Source organism: Hemitrygon akajei, chromosome 3 (genome assembly GCF_048418815.1).
Source record: "Hemitrygon akajei chromosome 3, sHemAka1.3, whole genome shotgun sequence".
NCBI lineage: Eukaryota > Metazoa > Chordata > Chondrichthyes > Myliobatiformes > Dasyatidae > Hemitrygon > Hemitrygon akajei.
The window spans coordinates 11,613,642-11,627,783 of NC_133126.1; positions in this window are offsets into that span (position 1 = coordinate 11,613,642).

The following is a 14,142-nucleotide window of genomic DNA, read 5'->3' on the forward strand; positions in this document are numbered from 1 at the left end:
ACCAGATATCTTCTTTTAGCTTTTCTAATTTCTTTCTTAAGATTCTTTTTACATTCTTTATATTCCTCGAGCACCTCATTTACTCCATGCTGCCTATATTTATTGTAGAACTCTCTTTTTTTCCAAACCAAGTTTCCAATATCCCTTGAAAACCATGGGTCTCTCAAACTTTTAACCTTTCCTTTCAATCTAACAGGAACATAAAGATTCTGTACCCTCAAAATTTCACCTTTAAATGGCCTCAATTTCTCTATTACATCCTTCCCATAAAACAAATTGTCCCAATCCACTCCTTCTAAATCCTTTCGCATCTCCTCAAAGTTAGCCTTTCTCCCATCAAAAACCTCAACCCTGGGTCCAGTCCTATCGTTCTCCATAATTATATTGAAACTAATGGCATTGTGATCCCTGGACACAAAGTGCTCCCAAACACATACCTCCATTACATGTTGGTTGGTTGTCAGTCTTTGTGTGTAGTTTTTCATTGATTCTACAATGAGACAGGGAAAGGGTAGTAGGGTACAGGAACCATGGTGTACAAAGGCGGTTGAAAAAAATCTAATCAAGAAGAAAAGAAAAGCTTACGAAAAGTTCATAAACTTGGTAATGATAGAGATCTAGAAGATAATAAGGCTAGCAGGATGAAATTTAAGAATGAAATTAGGAGAGTCAGAAGGGCCTAAGAGAAGGCTTTGTGGAGCAGGATTAAAGAAAACACCAAGGCATTCTACAAGTATGTGAAGAGCAAGAGGATAAGACATGAGAGAATAGGATCAATCAAATGTGACAGTGGAAAAGTGTGTATGGAACCGGAGGGTGATAGAAGAGGTACGTAAAGAATATTTTGTTTCAGTGTTCACTACGGAAGAGGATCTTGGAGATTGTAGGGATGACTTACAGCAGATTGAAAAGCTTGAACATATAGACATTAAGAAAGAGGATGTGCTGGAGCTTTTGGAAAGCATCAAGTTGGATAAGTCTTTTGGAAAGCATCAAGTTGGATAAGTTGGATCAGACAAGATGTGCCCCAGGCTACTGTGGGAGGCAGGGGAGGAGATTGCTGAGCCTCTGGCAATGATCTTTGCATCATCAATGGGGACAGGAGAGGTTCCGGAGGATTGGAGGGTTGCAGATGTCGTTGCCTTATTCAAGAAAAGGAGTAGAGATAGCCCAGGAAATTATAAACCAGTGAGTCCTACTTCAGTGGTTGGTAAGTTGATGGAAAAGATCTTGAGAGGCAGGGTTTATGAACACTTGGAGAGACATAAAATGATTAGGAATAGTCAACATGGATTTGTCAAAGCAGGTCATGCCTTATGAGCCTGATCGAATTTTTCGTGGATGTGACTAAACACATTGATGAAGGTAGAACAGTAGATGTAGTGTATATGGATTTTAGCACGACATTTGAGAAGGTACCCCATGCAAAGCTTATTGAGAAAGTAAGGAGCCATGGGGACTTTACTTTGGGGATCCAGAACTGGCATGCCAACAGAAGGCAAGAAGTGGTTGTAGAAGTGTCATATTCTGCATGGAGGTTGGTGACTAGTGGTGTGCCTCAGGGATCTGTTCTGGGACCCCTTCTCTTCATGATTTTTAGAAATGACCTGGATGAAAAAGTGGAGGGACGGGTTTGTAAATCTGCTGATGACACAAAGGTTGGGGGTGCTGTGGATAGTGTGGAGGGCTGTCTTAGGTTACAGCAGGACATCGATAGTGTGCAAAACTGGGCTGAGAAGTGGCAGATGGAGTTCAACACAGGTAAGTGTGAGGTGGTTCATTTTGATAGGTCAAATATGATGGCAGAATATAGTATTAATGGTAAAGCTCTTGGCAATGTGAAGGAACAGAGGGATCTTGGGGTCCGAGTCCATAGGACACTCAAAGCTGCTGCACAGGTTGAGTGTGTGGTTAAGAAGGTATACGGTGTATTGACCTTCATCAACCGTGAGTTTGAGGTCAAGAGCCGAGAAGTAATGTTACAACTATATAGGACCCTGATCAGACCCCTTTTGGAGTACTGTGCTCAGTTCTGGTCAATTCACTACAGGAAGGATGTGGAAACCATAGAAAGGGTGCAAAGGAGCTTTACAAGGATGTTGCCTGGATTGGGGAGCATGCCTTATGAAAACAGATTGAGTGGACTCGGCCTTTTCTCCTTGGAGCTACGGAGGATGAGAGGTGACCTGATAGGGGTGTATAAGATGATGAGAGGCATTGATCGTGTGGATAGTCAGATGCTTTTTCCCAGGGCTGAAATGGTTAACATGAGAGGGCGTAGTTTTAAGATGCTTGGGAGTAGGTACAGAGGCAATGTTAGGGGTAAGTTTTTTATGCAGAGAGTGGTGAGTGCTGGAATGGGCTGCCAGCGATGATGGTGGAGGGGGATACGATAGGGTCTTTTAAGAGACTCCTGGATGGCTACATGGAGCTTAGAAAAATAGAGGGCTATGGGTAACCCGAGGTAATTTCAAAGTAAGTACATGTTCGGCACAGCATTAAGGACCGAAGGGCCTGTATTGTTCTGTAAGTTTTCTTTGTTTCTATGTCTCTGTTGTATTTCTTTGTTTTACTATGAATGCCCACAAAAAATAATCTCGGGGTAGTATATGGAGATGTATACATATGTAGTTTAATAATAGATTTACTCTGAGCGGCTCTTCATTTTTCTGTGGAATTATCTGGAGCTGTGGAAATGCCTTGCTATTCCTCTCTGCCCCTCTCCCTCCTTTATTCATATTCATACATGCCTCTTTGACAACACCTTGGTGATTTGTCCTATTATCGTCAGACATTTCAGTGTCACAATTGTTGATTATATATTTAGAAATACAGCAGAGTAACAGGCCCTTCTGGCACAACAAACTTGTCTGCAAGGAATTTGTACGTTCTCCCTGTGACAGCATGGTTTTCCTTCGGGTGCTCCGGTTTCCTCCCACTGGTCATTGAAAATTGTCCCAGAAGTAGGCTAGGTATAATTCAGGGGATTGCTGGGTGGCAAGGCTTGACGGGCTGGAATGTCCTACTCCACTTTGTATCTCAATAAATAATAGCTTTGTGCTAACTGCTATGCTACCACGCCACCTGAATTACTGTGAACCAACCTGATACATTTGCTATGTTACCAAGGATATTTGCTTCTGGCTTTTTCCCCATTCCTTTCCACTCCTGATGAATGTCTTGATCTGAAGCATTGACCGTATATTCCCTTCCATGGATGCTGCCTGACCTGCAGGGTTCCTCCAGCATCTTGTTGTTCTGGATTTGCTCTGTTACTTGTACTGCAGTAACACAGTATGTTGGTGTAGGTTAGAGATCATCATGCACAAGAGAATCCTACAGATGATTTTTTTTTACTCTGCTGCTGTTCATTGAAAAATTCTCAAATTAAAAGAATGTAAAATGCAGTGGTTTGAAGACGTCCAAGTTCAGGCATTTACTGAATTAGCCCAAATTAGTCTGATCAAGAGCACTTTGATTTTTGGAATTTTGATCCACATTCATTCCAATATAAATACATGTGCCAGGCTTCTGAAAACACTTTATTAATCTAAATCCCCAAGTGTGACCTCTGATCTGGAGGTTGGAGGCCTTGGTAGTGAATGTCCCAAGATCCCAAGTCATTTGTACAATCTGGCTGACCTTTTTGACTTCAATTATTACAGCTGTGGAATCGTCTGCTGGGAAAGTCAGTGATGGGGCTTATCTGGTACATGATAATTCATTTTTAATAAAATCACAGGGAATGCAGGGAGATGAAATTAAAGGCATTTTTCACCATGTTCTCAGTGTGATAATTAGCCACATTGGCTACATGTGCTGAAGTCTTTATCCTAAAGAAATTTAAATCTTCTCTTCAATAGAAGTTCAGTGAGATCCTTTCTCACTGCTCCCCCTATGTGATCTCTGCTGCTCACTGATTCTCTGGTCATCTGCCAGCTTGTACTCCTTCCCCTCCCCCCAGTCTACTTCTTCCTCCTTCCTTTCCCATCCTGAAGAAGGGTCTCAGCCTGAGATGTCGAGCATTTATTCTCCTCCTTATACGCTGCCCGCCCTGCTCTTTTACTCCAGCATTTTGTGTGTGTTGCTCTGGATTTCCAGCATCGGCAGAATCTCTAGAGTTTATGCTTTGCACTGTCTAAGTCTGTTATATTTTGTAACTTCAAAACATTAAACTAATTCAAAGAAACTCACGGGAGTCCAGAAATATGGAGTGTAATTTGAGTTTGCTTTAAGCCAGGCTCGTGCCTATCAAGTGGTAGTGTGATGACATATGTAATTAACCTATTTTTCCATATAACCCATAATTAATTATTTAAATGAATAAGAATGCTTAATCAAACAATATATACATATATATATACACACACACAAGATTACTGAAATGCACTTAAAATATTAAATACACAACAAACTCCTCTTTCCCACCTCTCCATTCTGAAATGGCTAACTAGGCGCAATTTTGCTTTGCAGGGTGGATGCTTGCTGTAACTCTGCAGAAGCTTGAACCCTGGAACAACATATTCTGGAACATCTCCATTAGAAGGTCGGCAGTGCTTCTAGGACATGGGCATGCCATCATCTTCTCAATGACATCAGGTTTGAATGAAAAACATTTGCTAATTAAAAGAAACTCCCTTTGAGAGGTTACCACCCAGCCCTCTGTTGGCTCAGGGAGGAGGATGCTTTGCGCTCTGTACTGATGAAGCGGATTGATGATAATTTGGAGGTATAGAGACCACGTGCCGGCAGCGGTGCCGTTTAAACTTGCATCGTGGACCGGAGAGACGGACCAGAGAGAATCTGGATTGAAGCTTGAAGGGCGATCAGAGGTCTGGATTGGAGCCCGATGGCTGGAAGCTGAGCCTTTGAATCTCTGTGAGCCCTCTGGGGTAATCAGGGCCCAATGTTGACGAATCTGTGTGAGACTGCTTGGGAAATCAGGGCCCAGTGTCCACAAATCTCTGTGAGCCTGCTGGGAATGTTGGCACCATGAGGCCACGAGGAGTCCCCTGGAGGCTGAAGAAGACTGCCTGTCCTGGGGTTGGAGGATTGTGTACTCCATGTGCGATGGTGGGTGGAAGAATGGAAGGGAGGGGGAGTGGAGCTTGTTTCCCTGTTGCTGCCTTGTTGTTTAGTATGTTCAGGTTTGTTGTATTCTGTGTTGTTCTGCTGAGCATTGTGTGCATGCAATGTTGGTGAGTCAGCTCCATCATGGGCACTAACCTCCAGGACATCTTCAAGGAGAGGTGCCTCAAAAAGGCAGCATCTATTCACTAAAGACCTCCACCATCCAGGTCATGCCCTCTTCTCATTGCCACCATCGGCATGGAGATACAGGAGCTTGAAGGCTCACACACTGGAACAGCTTCTTCCCCCTTGCCATCAAATTTCTGAATGGACATTCAATTCATGAGCAGTACCTCACCACTTATGTTTTTTTTTCTGTTTTTGTGCACTATTTTTATGATTTAACTATTTAGTACATATAATGCTTTCTTACTCTTCCTCCTCATCTTTTTCCTTCCAGTCCTGATGAAGGGTCTCAGACTGAAAAGTCGACAGTTTGCTCTTTTCCATAGATGCTGTCTGGCCTGTTGATTTCCTCCAGAACTGTGTGTGTGTTGCTTATTGTAATTCATGTTTTTTTTTACTGCATTATCATGCATTGCATTGTACTGCTGCCGCAAGGACAACGAATTTCCTGACATAAGTTGGTGACGTTAAACCTGATTCGGATTCTGAGCATTGTGGGTATGAACTGTGTGGCGACACTTGAGCACAGCCTCAACACATCCTTGGGTGTTTTGGTTGTTAACACAAATGACACAATCCACTGTATGTTTCAACGTATACGTGATAAATATCAGAATCTGCATCTGAACTGGCTCTTTCTGCCAAAGGCATTAAAAAAACCACACTTGGGTGGAGATGAAAGCAGTGGGGAAAATCTCCCTACTGTCCTGGCCAATTCATATCCTTCTTCCAGTGTCATTACCGTGGTAAGAAACATATCTGAAAGTACCATTGCATGATATTGGAACTGAATATGCACTGGTGAATACAACAGAAATCCAACTCTCTTGTGCACTCTCAGGGCTTGAAGACAAGTTTCTTTCCCTTATCAAGTCATTAATGCATTATTGCTTGTGGGGCCATGGTGCATGCCAAGTGACTGTTGTATTTTCAGCATTGCTACAATAACTGCACTAGAGAGATTGTTCTTTGGCTGCAAAGATTTTTGGACTGAGGTCCTGGAAGGTACAATTTTTTTTTCTTTCTTTAAAGATCAGCTCTGAACAGTGCAGCCAGCATAGTTTGCTGCCCATCCCCAATGTGCGCTGTTACAAAAGCAAGGTATGACAATCACTGAGAATCTGAGATAAAAGCAGATAAAGCTGGAAACACACTGAACAGGTCATGTAGCAGAGGTTTCATGTGTGAGAAAAAGAAATAAAACATAATAGAATAAAGTAAAATAAAGTGATTGATTTCATCCATTCTGAAGTGCTCAGTCAGATATTTTAAAGAAAGGAAATTATTTTAATAAAGTCCAGGTAAAAAGGAACGAGAAGGGGAGAAACAAGTCTGCTGGGCAGAAATTACACTCAGTGGCCACTTTATTAACTACCTCCTTCACCTAATAAAGTAGCCTCTGAGTGTACGTTTATGGTCTTCTGCTGCATTCAGAGGTGCTCTTCTGCACTCCACTACTGTAATCCATAGTTATTGGAGTTACTGTCGTCTTCCTGTCAGGATGATCCTGTCTGGCCATTCTCCTTTAACCTCTCTCATTAACAAGGCATTTTCATCCACAAATCTGAAGCTCAATATGTGTTTTTTTTGTTTGTTTTTTGCACCATTTTCTGTAAAATCTACAGACTATATTATGTGGAAAATCCCAGGAGATTAGCAGTTTCTGAGATACTCAAACCACCCCATCTGGCACCAACAATCATTCTATGGTCAAGGTCACTCAGATCACATTTCTCCCCCATTCTGATGTTTGGTCTGCATAACAATTGAACCCCTTGGCCATGACTGCATACTTTTATGTGTGGGGCTGCTGCCATATTATTGGCTGATTAGATATCTGCATTAATGAGCAGGTGTACCTAATAAAGTGGTCACAAATATAATTCATGTTGATGACATTCAAGCAAGGTCATTGAGCTGAAATGTTGACTCAGTTTCTGTTTGCACTGATGTTGCCTAAAATGGCGAGCAAGGCTGGTCAGTACATTTGCTCACCTGCAGTTTATCACCCACCCAAAATGCCTGAAAGTTAAAAAAAAATTCTGAAAAACAACAAAAATGTATCCTAATTATGCTTACCTACCGGAGTAAATCACATTCAAACACACTTGTTAATTTGCCAGCTGGGGGCAGAATAACATTTGAAGTAAAACAAGCAGCACTTTGTTTTTGCCAAAAACAATTTTGTCAGGAAGGGATGCTGAGTTTCAAACTTGAGAAATCCTTTTTCCTGAGTGTCCATCAGTCTGAGGAGTTTGACTGTCGTCAGGCTGCTTCTGGACAGTGTTCCCTCCCCAGCTACAGAAGTGCCACATTGAACATGCCTGGGGGACACTGGGGCTGTATAGAGTCATGGGGAGGTACAGTGTGAAAAAAGATCCTGCAGTTCACCCAGTATGCTCTGACCATCAACACCCATTTACATCAATCCTACACTAAACCTCCACGCATCTTCATCAACTCTACTATAGATGTACTGTGGAGACCATTCTGACACTGTCTGGTTTGGGGGTTGAGGTGGGGTGGTTGGCGACTGTACAGGGCCGAAAGAAGCAGCAGAAGGTTGTAAATCTACTCAACTCCATCTTGGCCACAAGCCTACAAAATACATAGAACATCTTCAAGGAGCTGTGTCTCAGAAAGGCAGTGTCCATAATAAAGGACCCTCAGCACCCAGGGCATGCCTTTTTCTCACTGTTACCATCAGGTAGGAGATTCAGAAGCCTGAAGACACACACTCAGCAATTCAAGAACAGCTTCTTCCCCTCTGCCATCTGATTCCTAAATGGTCATTGAATCCTTGCGCACTACCTCATTCTTTAAATATATATTATTTCTGTTTTTGCATGATTTTTAATCTATTCAATATATGTATACTGTAATTGATTTACTTATTTATTACTTTTTTTCTTCATCTTTTATATTATGTATTGCATTGAATTGCTGTTGTTAACAAGTTTCAAGACACATGCTGGTGATAATAAACCCGTTTCTGATTCTGATTCAAACATCCACAAGGGGAAACATGAATAAAAGAGCCACTATGTTGTTTTCATATTTATCAATTCTTTAGTAAGCATGTCACTCAGTGTTTATACTGCCTTTATTGGACCTTGCCTTGGTAATATTGACCAATGAAGTTGGGCTTGATATTACTTGGTTCAAGCCAACAGTTCGCCACAGGGGTGCCTCCTGTCCAAGGTTCCTTGTTCAATTTGTTCGAGATTGAGCTGAAGGTGAGGCCAGTGCATCTGATCTTCCACCCCACTGCCAGACTCAGTGAAGAGTCAGATCTACTGAAGAGTATATCTTGTGAAGTGCATCAGCCTTGTAGCTTTACAGCAGGTTTTCCCAAACATTTTTATGCCATGGACCTCTACTGACGGTCCGTGAACCCCAGGTTGGGAACCCCTGCTTTACAGTAAGGGTGGCATATCAAATATTGAAAAACCCCGATAGAGTGGGCATGTAGAATATGTTTCCGATAGTGGGAGAGGCCAGGGCCAGAAGGATTAGTCTCAGAATGCAAGGGAATTCATTGCCACAGACGGCTGTGGAAGCCAAGTTATTTGATTTACTTGAGGTTGATAGTTTTTTATTAGTAATGCTGTCAGAGATTACAGGGAGAAGTCAGGAGAATAGGAGAGAAAATAAATCAGCCACAATCGAACAATGGAGCAGAATCGATAGGCCGAATGGCCTAGTTCTGCTCCTGTTGTTTAAGGTCTTATGGTTTCACATAAAGAAGCTTGTCACCATTTATTTGACTATTTCAAATGTAAGCAGTTTTTTTTTATTTTTTGCATTTATTTTTTTAAATAAACTAAATTTACTTGAACAGCTTTTAAATGTCTCTGATTCAGTGTAACATTTAAAAGCAGACTGTACACCTTCAGGCTGTACGGATTTTCTGGTGACATGGATTCAACTATAGATCGCCTGAGGCCTGGTTGTAGCTGGCGGCCAGTTCTGTTGTGCAAATGGCTCTTGGGTACGGCGGATTGAATTGTCTGTTTCTCTGTGAGTGGAATGTGAACAGGTGGCCACCAAGGACAGCAAGTTAAAGCGAAAGAATGGATCTAGGAAAATCTATTCTTGCATCTCAAATACATGATAAGGTGGTGTCAACATTGTAAAAGTTTATATTGACTGAACTTCTTTTGTCTAAGTGACAGTAAGTCATTCCTGAAAGATAAGCTAGTTTTAAAACTTGTCTCAAAATTTATACAGTTGAAGAATTAATTTTCAGGTTTTTTTTAAATCTTTGGTTTTGATTAAGACTGGGAGAATTCTAACAAATTTGTCATGCTCAGAGTGATTAGTGAAGCACAAATGTCATTAGAATCTCTGCTGTATAACAATGTGTACTCCTATATATGAATATAAAGAAACTTTGCCATGGCAACACCACCATCTAAGAATAGCAAAAAAATTTGCAAGAAGAGATCCCAAATTGTTCTTATTTAGTATTCCCTTTCTTCTAATTGAGCTCACTGTTAATATAAAAGAATAATATTGTTTCTTATTTTGTGAATTGAAACTTTATAGCACATTGAAGGAACTTCAGCAAATCGGTAGTAAAGTTGATAGGTACTTTGGCCTTAAACATTTCAATCAAATAAAAATCTTGAACTCTGCTATCATTACAATCTGTAAGGTAGGAAACCAGAAAGTTACTTTATAAAAGGATCTTAAAAAATAGTATTTGTTTTAAGAAATCATCATCTCAATATAAAAATGGTCATACTGACTGTTGTGACTGTGATCGAAGTCCCTGGAAAAACACTAAGCTAAAGAATAGAAATATAAAAGTCTTTGTTCATCATGATAAGCAGGCATTCTTCTGGAGTTCCTCTTGATAAAGTCCCACAAACTCAAGAGTACATCATGGTTTTATACCCTTAAGATCAAAGGTAACAGTAGGTGACTCAATACACTTTTCAATATACAATTGTTTAATTGTAATGTGTTGACAATGCTTCTTTTGAATTACATGTCAACTGGGACAAATTAATTGACATGGATAACCTAAAAACTTCTGAAGACAAAGAGCCAGGTGCCCAAAATTAGTGTTAGTTTGAGATGTTTCTTTGAACACACAACAAATCAGCTATTTGATGTGCTAAGTGATAGTATCAATTTGGTCTGCAAAATTCCTGGAACTTGTTTAAAATAGTGCAAATCACTTAAACCAAAAAGGTTGCCAATATTAATGCGGACCAATTAACAGAACCCCTTTGTCTTGACTTCTGGTTCATGCATATGGAAGCATCTCATGGTCACCATTTTGCAAACCGTATCTCTTAATCCATGAGCCAGTCTGTGCTTTTAACTTTAATTTGCCGCTTGCAATTTACAATTTGCATTAAGAACTGAAGATAGTTCCTGTTTAAATTAATATCTGCAATATTCACATAACTAACTCCAGAATACTCCCTAACAATGACTTCTAATTAGTATCTTGTTAATCTTGTAGATTAATTTATTTTTCTTGCCAATGATTCTTCCATCTGCATTTTTCTTCCTTCCAGATTCTGACTGCAGATTCTACATTCCTTGTTTACATGTCAAAAATTCTCATTATCAAGACCCATAGCTGCTCTCAAACATTGAAATGGGTTTATATTACAGTCATAGAGAGATGGGGGTTGGAGGGTAAGGATGAAGTAAGAAGCTTGGAGGGGATATGTGGAAGAGGTAAATGGCTGAAGAAGGAGGAATCTGATTGGAGAAGACAAAGACTTCGCCCCTCCCAAAACAAAAGGTACTGAATAAATATTGCATTTGTGAATTACAAAGATGAGTTTCTGGAGTAACTTTGAGGTTAGCGTAGTGGTTACCGAAAACTTTACAGTACCAGTGACCCAGATTCAATTCCTGTCGCTGCTTGTAAGGAGCTTGTGCGTCTCTTTCTGCCACGTGGGTTTCCTCCAGGTGATCCGGTTTTACCCCACTGTCCAAAGGTGTACCAGTTAGTAAGCTGGTCACTGTAAATTGTCTTATGAATAGTCGAGGGATTGCTGGTTCACGTGGCTCAGAGAGCTGAAAGGGCTTCTTCTGCACTGTATCTCAATAAATAAATTAATTAAGAAGGATCTGTTCAATTCAAAAACTTCCCAGGCATTTGAATGTGGATGTCTATAATAGTACAATTCCTAGTTAACTCCTTCTTTAATCTCCTTTAGTGGTGATGGTATTTCATATGCTAACATCCACTTCAGTCTTCCACTAAAAGCATCTTTTGATTGGACAAATAATGAGGACATGGAGAATTAATTAAATCCTAATGTTCACCCCACTACAGTCATCCTTTACATTTCAAGAAATAATAAAAGGCTAGGCCTTTTGATGTTTTATTTTCCTTGATAGCATTTTGATCTATGCCTTGGTCTAAGGCTCCTTAGTACTTTATGTGGATGCAGTATTCGACCCAATTAGGGTAAAATAAGGTATAAAGGGATTATTAGTGAACATATTGGCCAAAAACTTATCAGAGAAAATTGAACATTTTCAAGACAGTTGTTTAGCTGGAATCAGATGCGGTGTGATTTTTGACAACCTTACAAAAATGGGTCCAATTTGACTCCATGTCCATGATTTAGTTACGTACAGCACAGAGTATAGAACATTGCAGTCCAGTACAGGCCCTTCAGCCCATGACGTTTCACCAACATTTTAACCTACTCCAAGATCAATCTACCCCTTCCTTCCCTCCTACAGAGATCTCCATTTTTCTTTCATCCATGCACCTATCTAAGAGTGTCTTAAATGTCTCTAGTGTATCTGCCTCTACCATCGTCTCTAACAGGGCATTCCATGTACCCATTGCTCTCTGTGTAAAAAAACCTGCCTCTGACATCCTGCCTATACTTTCCTTCAATCACCTTAAATTATGCCCTCTCACATTAACCATTTCCACCCTCGATAAAACGGTATTGTCTGTCCACTCTATCTATGTTGCTTATCAATGGAATTATCAATTTAATCTCATTCTCCTTTACTTCAAAGAGAAAAGCCCTAGTTCACTCAATCTCTCCTCACAGTAAATCCAGGCAGAAACCTGGTGAATCTCCTCTGCAATCTCTCTAATACTTCAATATCTTCCATATAATGATGGAACACGATACTGAACACTATATTCCAAGTGTAGTCTAACAACAATTTTCTAGAACTGCATAGCTCTTGAACTCAATCTTGTGACTACTGGAGGCCAACACAGCATAGACCTTCATAATAACCCTATCAATTTTTGTGGCAACAACGAGAGATCTATGAACCTAGACTCCATGATCCAACTTCAGACTGCTAAGAATCTTGCCTTCAAGTTTGACCTTCCAAAATGTACAATTTCCCACTTTTCAAGATTAAACTCTATCTGCCACTGCTCAGCACAGCTCTGTATTGTATCAATATCCCATTGTAATCTATGACAACCTTCTACACTATCCACAACACCAACAAACTTCATGTCATCTGCAAACTTAACCACCCTTCAACTTCCTCATCTATAGAGCCTGTAAAAAGTATTTTGCCCCCTTGGAAGTTTTTATGTTTTATTGTTTTACAACATTGAGTCACAGTGGATTTAATTTGGCTTTTTTGACACTGATCAACAGGAAACAACTCGATGTCTAAGTGAAAACAGATTTCTACAAATTGATACAAATCAGTTATGAATATTGATGCACCATCAATAACTCTCTGAGACGCGAGGCAAGATATAGGCTTTTATTGGCTGGAAGAAAGAACAAGCAGCAATTGACCACCACACTACATCCTGGAGACTGAGGCCAGGGCTCAGGCTCCAATCACTTTTATACCGGGGTCCGTGGGAGGAGCCACTGGAGCAGTCAGCAGGAGGGGCATGTCCAGACAGGTATATGTAGTTCACCACAAATATAAAATACAAAATAATTGATTGCATAAGTATTCACCCCCTTAAAGTCAATATGTAGTAGATTCACCTTTGGTGCAATTACAGCCTTGAGTCAGTGTGGATAGGTCTCTATCAGCTTTGCACATCTGGACACTGCAATTTTTGCCCATTCATTTTTACACAACTGCTCAAACTCTGTCAGATTGCATGAGGATTGTGAGTGAACAGCCCTCTTCAAGTCTAGCCACAAATCATTCCGATTGGGCCACTCCAGAACATAAACTTTTGTTGTTTTTAAGCCATTCCTGTATAGTTCTGGCTTTATGCTTGGGGTTATTGTCTTGCTGGAAAACAAATTTTCTCCCTAGTTGCAGTTCTCTTGCAGACTGCATCAGGTTTTCCTCCAGGATTTCCCTGTATTTTGCTACATTCATTTTACCCTCTACTTCCACAAACCTTCTAGGGCCTGCTGCAGTGAAACATCCCCACAGCATGACGCAGCCACCACCGTGCTTCTTGCGCAGTCACTCAGTTTTTGAGGACGACCTGCTCTAGGCAGAATTACAGCTGTGGCATATTCTTTCCTTTGTTAATGATTGACTTAACTGTACTCCAAGGGCTAGTTAGTGACTTGGAAATTTTCTTGTATCCATCTCCTGACTTGTGCTTTTCAATAACCTCTTCGCAGAGTTGCTTGGAGTGTTCTTTTGTCTTCTTGGTATCGTTTTTGCCAGGTACTGACTCACCAGCAGCTGGACCTTCCAGATACAGGTGTATTTTTACTACAATCAATTGAAACACCTTGACTGATTACAAGTCTCCAAAAACAAATCTCCATTTAACTAATTATGTGACTTCTAAAACCATTTGGATGCACTAGTGATGATTTGGTGTGTCATATTACAGGAGTGAATACTAATGCAAGGGTCTTTTTTTGTAGATCGGAGTCAAAAAAGCCATATTAAATTCATTGTGATTCAATGTTGTAAAACAATAAAACATGAAAACTT